The sequence below is a fragment of the Myodes glareolus genome, chromosome 22 (genome assembly GCF_982192425.1).
Source record: "Myodes glareolus chromosome 22, mMyoGla1.1, whole genome shotgun sequence".
Lineage (NCBI taxonomy): Eukaryota > Metazoa > Chordata > Mammalia > Rodentia > Cricetidae > Myodes > Myodes glareolus.
This window is the reverse complement of record NC_142047.1, coordinates 49,151,262-49,163,661: the sequence shown is the minus strand read 5'-3', so window position 1 is coordinate 49,163,661 and position 12,400 is coordinate 49,151,262. Positions and strand designations below refer to the sequence as shown.

General features: G+C 52.0%; 1 protein-coding gene across 1 annotated transcript in view; it reads right to left on the bottom strand.

Moving 5' to 3' along the window:
- The window catches only part of Crispld2 (cysteine rich secretory protein LCCL domain containing 2), a 55,888-nt gene extending 45,729 nt beyond the window's left edge, over positions 1-10,159 (bottom strand). Inside the window, exon 1 of the mRNA XM_087900470.1 lies at positions 10,004-10,159. The gene's annotated coding sequence lies outside the window, so the exon portion shown is untranslated. The remainder of the gene's footprint in view (positions 1-10,003) is intronic.
- Positions 10,160-12,400: the final 2,241 nt, after the last annotated feature.

The window sequence follows — 12,400 nt, the reverse complement described above, 5'->3', positions numbered from 1 at the left end:
CAGACGTTCAAGGCCGTCCTCGGCCACATAGTAAATTTGAGACTAACCTAGGCTACATGAGACCCATTCTCAAACAAACAAACAAAAGAGGGCAGTTGGGACCAAGGGCTAAGAGGGAGACAGGTCTTCCTGTAACTGTTATTTCAAAGTCTCCCCTTTGCCTTAGCCAAACGGAGCCTTAAAATCCTGTTAAACATCTCATGCTTGAGAGAAATGAAGCCCCAGTACTCTTGACTCAGGATGGCCGTTAGTCTGAGCTACTTGGCTCTCTGGGGAAAAGGGTCCCAGGACATCGGGCCGGAGGCTCAGTGTCACCCCCTGGCTGGGAACCACCCAGACAACTGTGCACAGATGTGAAGCTTATCATCTGGGAGCCCCCTCCTGTGTCTGTCTGGGAGCTGGGTCCCCAGTACTGGACCTGCACTGTGCACCTCTCCCGCTAGCTGACTACAGCAAGCTTCTTATGTGTTAGACACTCAAGCGAATGGCCTGTTCTGTGGCGCTCACCCATCCCTTTGGTGCATAGGTGCCACTGTGGCCAATCTCAAGCTCCCCATCCGTGTGACATCACTGAAGACAGTGTCTGTAGGAAAAACCACCGCAGTTGCCCACTGGCCATCCGCCAGCTCAGGACACAGACAGTGAGATGCAACCCAAACAGTCTGAGCCAGAAGACTCTGCTGCCTTCGGTTCAAATGTGCCTTCTTCAAGTCTGTGTGAATTCGCCTTCATGGAGGTTCTGTTATCTGATTTGCAAACTATCGGGAAATTGAGCTGTCAGCTCCCATGAACTGATGGGCCAGTCCTGGCACTCCAAAGATGGGTGAGTCCATGTCCACAGTGATGACCTGGCCAAGGTGTGATGGGTGGGGATGGCCCAGTGGTGCACGCTCCTTCATTTCTGGAATCTCATGTGTCATCATTGCCACAAAGGACAGGGTCACTGATTTTACAAGCCCATTTCACAAAGGAGGAAGCTAAAGTCAGTAAATAAGGATAGCAAACAGCCCGGCCACGGTCATAGAGAGGCCTGAGGAGCAGGGCCAATGTATTCCTTATACTCAAGCCTCCCATCTATCCGTCTCACCCAGGCAGCGGCTCTGTCCCACTGCCCCACATGGATGTGGTGCCTCAGCCCAGAGCCCTGCTCACTGGACAGCCACTGAGCCCACGCCACGGGGCTTCCCCGGCTCTGCGCCTCCTCAACTCTAACAAAGAGAGAGCTTCCATCTGAGGGGGACGCCAACGATGGATCAGAGTCATACCCACAAACCACCCAGAAATCCCGGGAATGAAATGTGGCTGGGAGGAGGGACACTCAGCCCCACTTCCAAGCAGTGATCCCAGGGCTAAGCAGAGAACATCCCGTTACAGATGCCTGGGTGAGCAGCAGACAGCAGGCTGCGGTGTCTCCCCCTCCTCACTGGATCCTGTCTGCTTTTTGACAGGATCAAGGTCAGACTCAAGGGAGATGGCAGGCTGGCTCCGGCCCTGCTGGCCACCCCCGACACCACCCGAACTCTCCACAGCCAGGTACCGGCCTGCAGTGCACAATGCCTCACAACATACTGTCCTCTGTGCCCCCAGCAAGAAAACAGTCCTTAGCGGATTCGTGGAATGAATCTGGATGCTTAATAGACACAAGATACTAAGCCAACTTGATGGAGTATCTGTGTGGTGTTGGGAAACAAGCTCACGGCCTCTCTCGTGGTCGTCAGGCACTCTCCCGTGGAGCTACATCCCTGGCCTTCTCTTCACTCTTCATTTTGAACCAGGCTCTCAATAAGACATCTAGGCTGGCCTTGAACTCGTAATCCTCCTCCCTCAGTCTGTCCAGTAATTGGGATTCAAGGCCTAAAACATTATTCTGGACTAATTCTGGACATAAATAAGACTCAGCCAACAAATGTTTAAGCCATTTTGTACTGAAGCCAAGCATGATCAACGCAGAAAAAAAAAAGCCAAATTAAGCGCCCAGATAATAAATTAGGGTATTCTTAAAATAATAACCCATGCGTAACTCCTAGGTCTGACTTCCTCCTGCTGATGTGTGACGGTCTCCCTGACAACAAGACTTCATATCAAACTCTGGATAAAGAAAAAGAGCCCTCCATCCCCAAGGAAAGGGAAATGACTAGCGCCAGAGTCATGGGCAGTGCGAGAAACACGTCTGAGTCAGGCCTGGGTTCAAATCCCACCCTCCCAGAGGGTCTTTTCCACAACTCTATTCCTTAGGAATAAAGCTAAACTGGGCCAGGATGCGTGCAAAGGCCACACGAATCAATGTCTGTTTGGTCAGTGCCCACCATATCTCTTTCTGTGTTCCTTCTTGGTGAACCTGAATCCCAAATGGACCTTATTCGGAGAGACAGGCTACAACCTGGACTAGCCACACAGCCCCTAGAACTGCAATGCCCCTAGGAAGGCAGAACAACTTCAGCAGGGCAGGGCAAGGACCGGGACATGGAGTCTCCTCTGTAGGGCTCCACAGGAAGGGAGGTAACATGCAGCCGACACTGGTACCAGGATCTAGGCTGGAAAAGGCCCTGAAGACGTAGGGCGGTGGCCCCTGTCATTGGGGTGGAGGAAGGATGAAGGCGTGGAGGCGATGCTACCTGCATGGACCAAAGTCAAACACAGAAAAGAAGTGAGGTTATAGGCAGCCAGGGCCCGGCAGCCGGGAGCTTTGAAGGCCATTGTGAGGAGTCCTGCTTTCTGCCTAATGTAGAGAGGAACCTCTGCAGGAAGTAAGTGCTGCAGGTCTGGCTGAGGTCTGGCTTAACTTTGAAAGCCTGTCCGTGTGCAGCAGACCAGCAACGCCTCACCTTTGCGTGTGGCACAGAGCCAGCCAGACTCTGAGGATTAAACACACACACAGTTCCTTCATGTGAAGTTCAAACCTGGCCTGCACCATTAGAAGTCTGGATATGGTTACCCTGGGGGTGGGGTGACAGGAGGGCTCCGGGAGACCTCTGTAGGCTGGCTGGGCTCTGTGGCCTCATCTGGGAGGAGATTTACCTGGCAGCGGATGAGTAATGACCCATCGTTTCTTAGATGTTGAGCTTCAATGAAAGCCAGGTTTGTTTAAGTTTGCTCAGACTGTTTGAAAGACGAATTACAAGAGGCATGAACAGCCACTCAAAAACCTCACCAGCACACAGAGGAGAATCGCACCCACCCTCGCCTGGGCCCTCAAGGGTCTCTAGGCTGGGACTGACCCCGACAGCCCTGAAAAGTAAACGGAAAGGAAGGAGTCCAGATAAGGGTCCGCCAGGCAGCACAGAACCTCACCCAGACAGGGCTGGGTTCACCTCCTAGCTGGCAGGGCACTTTGTCCCACATGGCCAAGGCCCTGATGAAAATATCTCTTGGTGCTCACCAGGCTGCCAAGGTCCTGGAAATAAATAGCGTGTTCAGCTGTGGAGGACCGCCAGGACGTGTGGGGAAGCTGTGCGTGTGTGTGGTGACGATGCTACTTGTTGCAGATAGGCCTAGTGTGTGTGCGTGTGTGCGTGCGCATGTGTGGATGCTCTTCAGGAGTCATATACCTTATTTGTTTATTTACATTTTTGAAACACAGTTTCTCACTGGCCTGTGACTTGCAGATTCACCTAGGCTAACTGGCCAGCAAGCCACAGTGCTAGGATTGCAGGCACACGCCACCACACTCAGCATCATTACACGGGTTCTAGGGACTGAACTCGGGTTCTTGGGCTTGTGCAGCAAGCACTTTGCCGACTTAGCCGTCTCCACAACCCTGCAGCTGGAGCAGCGCTTGGCTGGTGCAAGGATGGCTTCAGAGCAGGTAAGTAGATGCACCCAGCAAGGTCCCCGGCACACGCATGCTCTGGAAGGATGCCAAGGTCCTTGTGACACTTGCCGGGGTTCCAGAGCATCTGGAATCAGCTCTGCACATGGAGCGCCACCATGCGGGGCATGCTTCCCAAGAAAGGTTTTGGTTTTGGCTTATTGCTTGCTACTAAAGCAGGCCTCCCACATGCTGAAATGCTAAGGGAACCCCAGCCCCAAACACCCTTCTCCTTGGTTTGGGGTCATGAGAAGATTTCAAGAATCAAGCTCCTCCAGAGGCAGGAGGATTAGCCAGCCTGCTATGTAGCCAGCCTGGGCTACATAGCAGTACCCGTTTCAAAGACAAGAACAGATGCCAACTGCACTCCCTGGTTCAGTCTGGGGTGGGACCTGGTCACCTATGTTTCTATTGAGGTCACAAGGGTTGCTGTTGGTCTGGGGAACCCACTGTGGGAATCGCTGTTCTAGAGAGCCTGACTGTCTCCTCCTTCCCCACCTTTGGCTTTGTTCTGTTATTTGTTTGCTTCAGACAGGATCTTCACATAGCCCAGGCTAGCCTCAAACTCATTATGTAGTGGAGGATGACGTTGAATCCATGATCCTCCTGCTTCCGTCTCTAGCACTAAGGTTAGAGGTGTGTGCCACCATGCCCTTATTTATGGAGTACAGGGAATGGAACCCAGGGCTCGGTACATTCTAGGCAAGCGCTCTCCCAACTGAGTCATTACCTCCCCAGTCCACCTTACCCCACCTTACCCCAACATTTCCAGAGTTCGGCTGATCCCTCTACCACCTGCCCAATCCTAGAACGTACTTCCTATTTCATGCAGGAAGGATTGCTTTGAGTGTTTGAAGAGATTTATATTTTCAAGTCATTTCATATTCCTACCGCTCAGGAAGACTGATGAATTTTGCTCAGGGATAAAATCAGATCAGAGCAAACATACAGTGGCCACTGGCCAGCTGGGCACAGCACAAGCCAGAGGTGTTGGCAAAGGAGGTCAGGGCATGGCATGGCGCGATGCACAGATGGCTCCTCCTGATGCTTTTACCCCTTCCCCCATAAGCACAGGGCTCCAGAAAACCCCATATTCCCAGAGTCCTTGGGGTACCCTGACTGTGGCAGCAGAACTTGTTTTAGAAAAAGCTACATCCCCAGGCAAAGGACTTGCTCCTAGGTAGTGGCTGCTCAGTGGTACAACCCATGGTGGCAAGATAGACCCTGGGCTACCCTCGTTTGAGCTGATCCTACACCCTGGCCATCCCCGTCCCAGGTCTGTGGACCTATACGGAGCTCAGCCTAGTGTGGTCAGCGGCTCCCCTCAGCCCAGTCCCTTTCCCTGCAGCTGAAACATGGTCTCTTTGGCCTGGTGTCCCGGGCCCAGTCCCGGGCCCAGTCCACGAAGGGTCAGAAGACACAGGCTTGATGCCAGCCCCGGTCCTCGAGAGCAAGTGCGATTCGTCCCGCCTGAGAGAATTTTGGGGCAGGGTTAGCACTGGGACCTCTGGCCTACAAGCAAAATGGAACTGTGGCTGCCATTTCTTCTGGAATTTTGCCATTCAGCATTCAAACATGACACATTCCAGAAATTGGACTGAAAATGCGGGTTTTCATAGTTTGCAAGGGGTTTTTTTTTTTTTTTTTTTTTTGATGGTCCAAAAGTTGCAAAATCTCTCATTAGGCCTCCCCGGCTCCCAATTTTGTGGGTTTTTCCTAAGCTGACACAGCACTAGAGGCCAAGCAACCTTCCTTCTGGCTGGATCATCATGTCCCCATGGCCTGGAAAGGGGGGTGTCTGCCCGAAAATACCATAGTTGCAATCTGGGGGTGGGAAACAGAGCAGGGCTCCCCCAGGGCAATGTTTCAGACAGGACTCTCAGTGGGTTGCTGTGACTCAGGCCAAGACGTCAGCCCTGCCACAGAGCTCCCGGCCACAGTGTCTGTCTGTACCCACCACGGAAGAGCTCACTGCCATCTGGGTGAGAGCAGCCAAACTGATGGTGCTTACTCACAGTGGATGAAGGAGTCAGCTTTCTCACCAATGGGCATGTGACCTGCTGTCTCCTCTGCACACACATCTACAGAACCATGTGCATAGTGTTGCCAGAATACTAAGCAGGGCATTTGCAGAAGTATGAGAAGAAAAATACGCTCGACGGAGGATGGGATATACAACCCAGAGGTAGAGCAGCTGCCAGCCTAGAATCCCTCAGTGAGGGGCTGGGATGTAGCTCACTAGCAGAACACTGGTCTTGTATGCCTTTTTCCAACCCCAGCACAAAAATGAGTCATGGTGATGGCACACCTGTAATCCAAGCAATAAGAGGGTTGACCAGCCTGGGATACATTGTGAGTTCCAGGCCAGCCAGGCCTACACAGTGAGGCCCATCTCAAAACCAAAAAGAAAGAAAATGCTATAGAGAAACCTTCACTTTGCACACGGAAAAAATAGTAGTAAAATCGGGTATGTTGGTACATGGCTTTAATCTCAGCACTTGGGAGGCAGAGACAGGTGATCTCTGAGTTCAAGGCCAGCCTGGTCTATAGAGCACATTTTAGGTCGTCCAAGGCTGCGTTGTAAATCATTGTCTCAAAAAAATGCAGTAAATATATTCACATATATGCTACCAAATGGATGGATCTTGACAATGCCCAGGCACAAACACTACATGGCTGCAGGACTCTACCTGTGAGAAATGTCCAGGATGAGAGAATGTCCAAAGACACTAAGAAGACGAGCAGGGATAAGTCCTGGAGGAGAAGCCTGAGGCGTAACTGCTCGTGGACACAGAATGTTGAGAATGTTCTGGAATTAGATTGTTGCACTGGCCACACAACACTACCAATACACGAAATGCTGTGCACTTTAAGGTGGTAATGTTTGGAGGGCTGGAGAGATGGCTCGGCAGTTAAGAAAGAACACTTGCTGCTCTTGCAGAGGACCCGAGTTCGGTTCCCAGCACCTTCATTGCAGGATGCACAACCATCTGTAACTCCAGTTCTGCAGATCTGAGGCTTCTCTGCCCTCCTTGGGCAATAATACTGTCATGGGCACAAACCCACATGCAAATACATACACATAAAAATAACTAAATAAGTATTTTTTTTTAAGTAGGACATTCTGAGCCGGGTGGTGGTGGTGCATGCCTTTAATCCCAGTACTTGGGAGCAGAGGCAGGCGGATCTCTGTGAGTTTGAAGCCAGCCTGGTCTACAGAGCAAGTTACAGGATAGGCTTCAAAGCTACACAGAGAAGTCCTGTCTCAAAAAACAAACAAACAAACAAAAGTGGTTCATTATGGGGCAGTGAGATGACTCCATGGGGAAAGGTGTTTGTGCCAAGTCTGAAAACCTAAATGCAATCACATGCCTGGATCTACAAAGATAAAAGGAAAGATGGAGTCCCACAGGTTGTCCTCTGACTTCTGCACATACACCCTAGCATGTACATACCTACATACATGCACACACACACACACTTAATAAAAAATACGATTTTTAAATTAAAAAAATAAAAATGACAGATTTTATGTATATGTATATTTTATACTTTTTCAAGAAAACAGAGCATGGCTGGTTCAGAAAAGTCCTGGCCTGCTCTGGGGCAGGGTGCTCTATTGGGGACATCGCTGCGTGTGCTAACTCTCCATTCAGTGAAATGACGGCGCCTGGCTGCACTGCAGCCTCCCTTCCTGAAAAACCACCGAGCCATCAGCCCTCTTGACTGACACGGGCTCTGCACATCTGGGACTCATCAAATGCAGTGAGTTAAAAAAAAAATTAAGCTTCCAGTTCCCAGAGTAGCAGACACAGAGGCACCTCCCCTACGCACAAATTACACTGGTGACAGAGAAGAGCCTCACGCCAGCTCCCACAATGCCATGGTCAGCACCAGGGTCGTGCCCGTAGACATTTCCAGTGTCGTCCATGCAAGACGGGTGCCATGTGGGAGCTCTGAAGGTCCCCACGCTCTCCTTTGTCCACCTAGGTCCTCCCCCTGCTCCTGCAGACCGACCCCACCCTTCTGCAGGATCTGGGAGCATCGCTGACCCAGGTCACCAGGCAAGGCTTTTAGTGTGCTGACCACACCCTGGGGAAGAGCCCTGTCGGTCTAGCCCCTTCATTCCCTACTCCCCCACACCCACCCCCGACCTGGGGCCAAGTGCTTGGAGATGCTAAAAGCACCCTTATGGCAGAGTGAGGGAAGCAGTGACAGTCATGTTTGTACCAGGCAAAGCAACTTCCTCTGAACCCGGGAGTCGGGGGAGCCCAGCTAGAGGCGAAGCACTCCCTAGGCTCAGCTGTTTTGTGTTCTGCACATGCATGCACTTTAAGCAGCAGGGGATGGGGCGCGCCCACTCACAGGGCAGGCTGAGATGTATTGCTCGAGGAAACCCTGGACATAGTGGGTCACAAGATGTTCCAGAGAAGTGCCAGGTGCCAGCCTTATGGTAACTGTCATTGCCGTTCCCTCTAAGAATCAGCACCTCCCTCTGTGTTTCTCCTCTCTTGTCTGGCTGTTTTTCCTGGACCCCTTAAATAAAGTCCCCTGCGAAGGTCAGGTCGAGGAGCAGAGGCAGCAAGGGACAGAGAGCTGTCTTTAAAAAGGCAGGACCTAAGACAAGATCTCCTGAGTAAATTGGGAGTGTGGGGATTATGGGAGGAGGGTAGAAGGGGAGGGGAGAGGAAGGAGGGGAAGTGGAGAAAAATATATTGCTCAATAAAAACAATTTTTTTTTTTAAAAAAAGGCAGGACCTATAAGTCATGAGTGTTCACATCTAGATCCAGGTCTGGGGGGAGGGGGAGGGGTAATACCACAAGCCACACTGCACCTTGAGCCGGGAAGCAGGACTCTGAGCTAGCGCTGACCCAGGTCCCCAGGTGCAGACCCCAGCACAAGCAATATAGCCCCACCCACACCTGCTATTCCTCCTGGGGTGAGAGGTGGTGGAGATGGTGGCAGAAGCAGGATGTCAGATGCATGCTACACAAGACTCTAGCACACCCCTCAGTCTGTTTGGGGCAGGGGGTACGGTCCAGACTTGTTCTATACAGCTGTCGGACTCCAGACCTGATGTGTGGAGTGTGGGATCATCTGGAAAAAGGGACTCACCCTACTTGAGCAGGGCAAGGAGTCCAGGACCAACAGTGACCTGACCACTCTTGGCTCAGAAGACCCAGGCATCCAGACAGCCTCTCACACAGTCTTAGTTGCCCTAGCAACTCACCTTTCCCAGGAAAGATAGCCAGTTCAAACTGGACTGCAGAAGCAGGCATCTGGCGCCAAAGCGCCGAGTCTGCCCACACCCCTTAAGGAACTGGTCTTGGCTTTCCTCATATGGGGCAGCCAACCTCCTAAGTTCCTGGGGCCGAGTCTCCTGACAGGAGGAGTTATTCAAGGTGCCCACTCTAACAAAAAAAAAAAAAGTCTGGAATATGTTTCCTAAAATATTCTCTAAAATAACTGTAATCCCAACACATTGGTGAAACGGAGACAGGAGGATTAACTTGATTTGGAGGCCAGACTGTGTTATACCTGGACACAACTATGGGAAGCTTTGGAAGCAGTCAGAAGTTCCAGTCCCGTCCTGCTAGTACAGATCACTTTACCACTCTGACCCTCAGTACTTTTAACTGAAACGGGGAGGAGACCTCCTCACTGCAGGCTGTTGCCAATGAAACTGGAAAGGGGCGTGGCTCTGTAACTTGGGACAAAAGGAACTTGCCCCTGTGATCACCTGGACCCTGTTCGCACAGGGTGAAACACCCCTCTAATGCAACCATGCCATCAGCGTTCCAGTTATCGACGCCCACTGACAACACACTACCCCTCCCCAAATAATGGCAAACAGCACTGAGATAGCAAAAGAGCGCGCGCCTCCGCTGGAGCGCGGAGCTGCCTGCAATCAGGCTGGGGGTCCCAGTTCTTCAGTTTCCTAACTGTTAGTCAGTCCCTGCCAAAAGGCTTCGTAACTGAGCTTCCGTTCCTTCACCCGAACAGGCAGAGTGCCGCGGCATGCAGCCCTGAAGCACCGCATCTGCCCTAGTCAGGGAAAGAGAGTCGCAAAAGACAGAAAGAGGGTACATCGCAGCTGAGACAGTGGAATAGTCCAGAGTTCGATGACAGCCTGGGCTCGCGGAGAGACTTGTTCTCATACAAACAAAAGAGCAGTGGGACCGAGTCCCTCTCACCTGAGCAGGACTCTGGTCTCAACCTGAGCGGAGCTGGGCGAGCAGATTGCGGCGCTGGGACCCTGCGGATGCTGGGCGCTGCGAGTGGGTCCCGCACTAGGCGCGCTGCCCCTAGTAGCTGCTTGGAGCTCCTTGGGCCACGCCCCCAAGCCCACGGGCAGCACTGATTGGGCTTCGCCGCGCCGGCCCCGCCCCGCCCTGCTGCCTTCGGGCGGGAGGAGGCGCTGAGGACCACAGTGCTCAAGGAGAGCGCGGCCCCTAGCCGTGACCATAAAAGTCGTTTTCATTGAGTGCTTACTGTGCGCAGCAGGCTGGACACGTGGCCCAAAGACCCCACCCGGCTCTGCCACTCAAGTGGAGGACGGGACAGACCACCGAGAGGCATGTGCAGAGCCCGGGTGTGCGGATTTATCCGCCACTGCCGGTTCCCAGGTTAAGAAATGGAAACACAGGATCTCCAGGTTCCCAGCAATACAGGGAGCAGGCAGCATCCCACTTCGTGTGGAGAGGATGCCTGCTTCTTCGGGAACCCCCGAGCGGGTTCCAACAAGCTTAGTACCATGTGCCTCAGGGCATTTGGCACCTACCTGGGGCAAGTATCCAGAGGTCAGAATCCGGGAAATTAGGTGTGGTTGACTCCCAAACCCTTAAGGGCAAGTGAGGAAATTGTGTCAAAAGAGCTAAGAGACACCTAGACCACTCTCAGTCACTTAAAGTGGGGTTGGAAAAGACCACCCACCCACTAAGAGGCTGGCATTGGTCCCCTTGCCAATAAATTCAGATGTACGTTACTATCTTTCTTTTCTTTCTTTTTCATTTTGTTTTGTTTTTCGAGACAGGGTTTCTCTGTGTGCCCCTGGTTGTCCTGGAACTCTCTCTATAGATCAGGCTGGCCTTGAATTCACAGAAATCTGCTGCCTCTGCCTCCCAAGTGCTGGGATTAAAGGCATGAGGCATCACCACCCTGCACCTTTTTTCTTTTTCTTTTTAATTTCCTTCCTTTCTGCTCCCAGTTTTGGGAGCATCATGGTCTGAGCCACACTCACGCACCCAGTAAGCAGGTAAGCACCTGCTGCTACGTGCTGGGCTCTCTTCCAAGCACCAGAGGAGTCAGTGCTGCCGAGGAGTCAGGTGTTGAGGACCCGAGCCTGACCATCCTCAGACACTGGTGCTGCTGCCCACATCCCCATTTTACCGAATGAAGGGACTGACCGGCACAGAGATCCCTGGGCACATTCCTGAGTCATGGGCCTCTGTGCTTATGCCCATTCTGTCGCCATTGCCTGTGACCATTAAGCCTTGGGTGCAGGGGAACAGGATAAACTGGGACCTAGATCCATACCCACCCAGGAACCGGAAGTAATGAAGGATAGGGTTCCACTGGAGGCTCAACATTTGGGTGGGAGGGGCTTGTTAACAATTAGAAGTCCCAGGCTCTAGTGGCCCCACCCCACCTCCCTCCTGGTGCTTTTCATGGCAACTTTGCAAGGTTTCTTGATGGCATAGCATGGTCCTTGGGACACCCCTCCCCACCCAAGAATTCTACAAGCCTGTCATCTTCAGGTCAGATTGCCATGCTAAGTCTTCCTCGGCATGCCTATCCCTGCACCAGCTCCAGAACCTTCAGCTCTCCCTCCTGTTCTCCCTCAGTTTCCCTTTTCCCTTCCCTCTGGCCTTCTCTCCCAACCTGCCCCCTTTCTTCTCCTTTCTTCACTCCAAATCATTTTCTGTGTGTCAGGAGCTATGCACAGGAATTTCAAGGGCAGCTTCTGGTCAACTTCTCACAGCCCAATGGAAAATGGAACTCTGCTTACAGATAGGGACACTGGGGGACATGTCAATGAAGGTAGAAGGTCAAGTGTAGGCAGAAGTTTCTGTCTCACAAGCTGCTTCCAAATAACCACTTTGAGGCTTATATTAATTACAAATGCTCACCTGATGGCTCAGGCTTATTACTAACTAGCTCTTAGAACCTAAATTAGCCCGCTTATCTATGCTTTGCTATGTGACTTGACACCTCATTTTCTACACGTCCCAATTCCTCGGTGCATGGTTGGCATCTCCTGAGACTCTGCCCTTCTTCTTCCCAGCATTCTCTCTGTTCTGAATGTCCTAGCTATCTGCCAATCAGCTCTTTATTACCAAGGGGAGCAATACATATTTACAGTGTACAAAGGTTTTTCCACAGCACACTTGGTTGTCCATTTGTGGGGCTGGCACCCCAACCCAGGCACCCTGTGCTAGAGCCCCAACAATGTCTTAGTGTTTTACCCAGAGAAGATATGGGGACAGAGCTGTGATGTGGTGAGATCCCCACAGACTTATACAGAGGACTGGAGAACTCCTTTTCTTTCTCCACCTTGTGGGGGCACAGGGAAAGACCATCTATGAACAGAG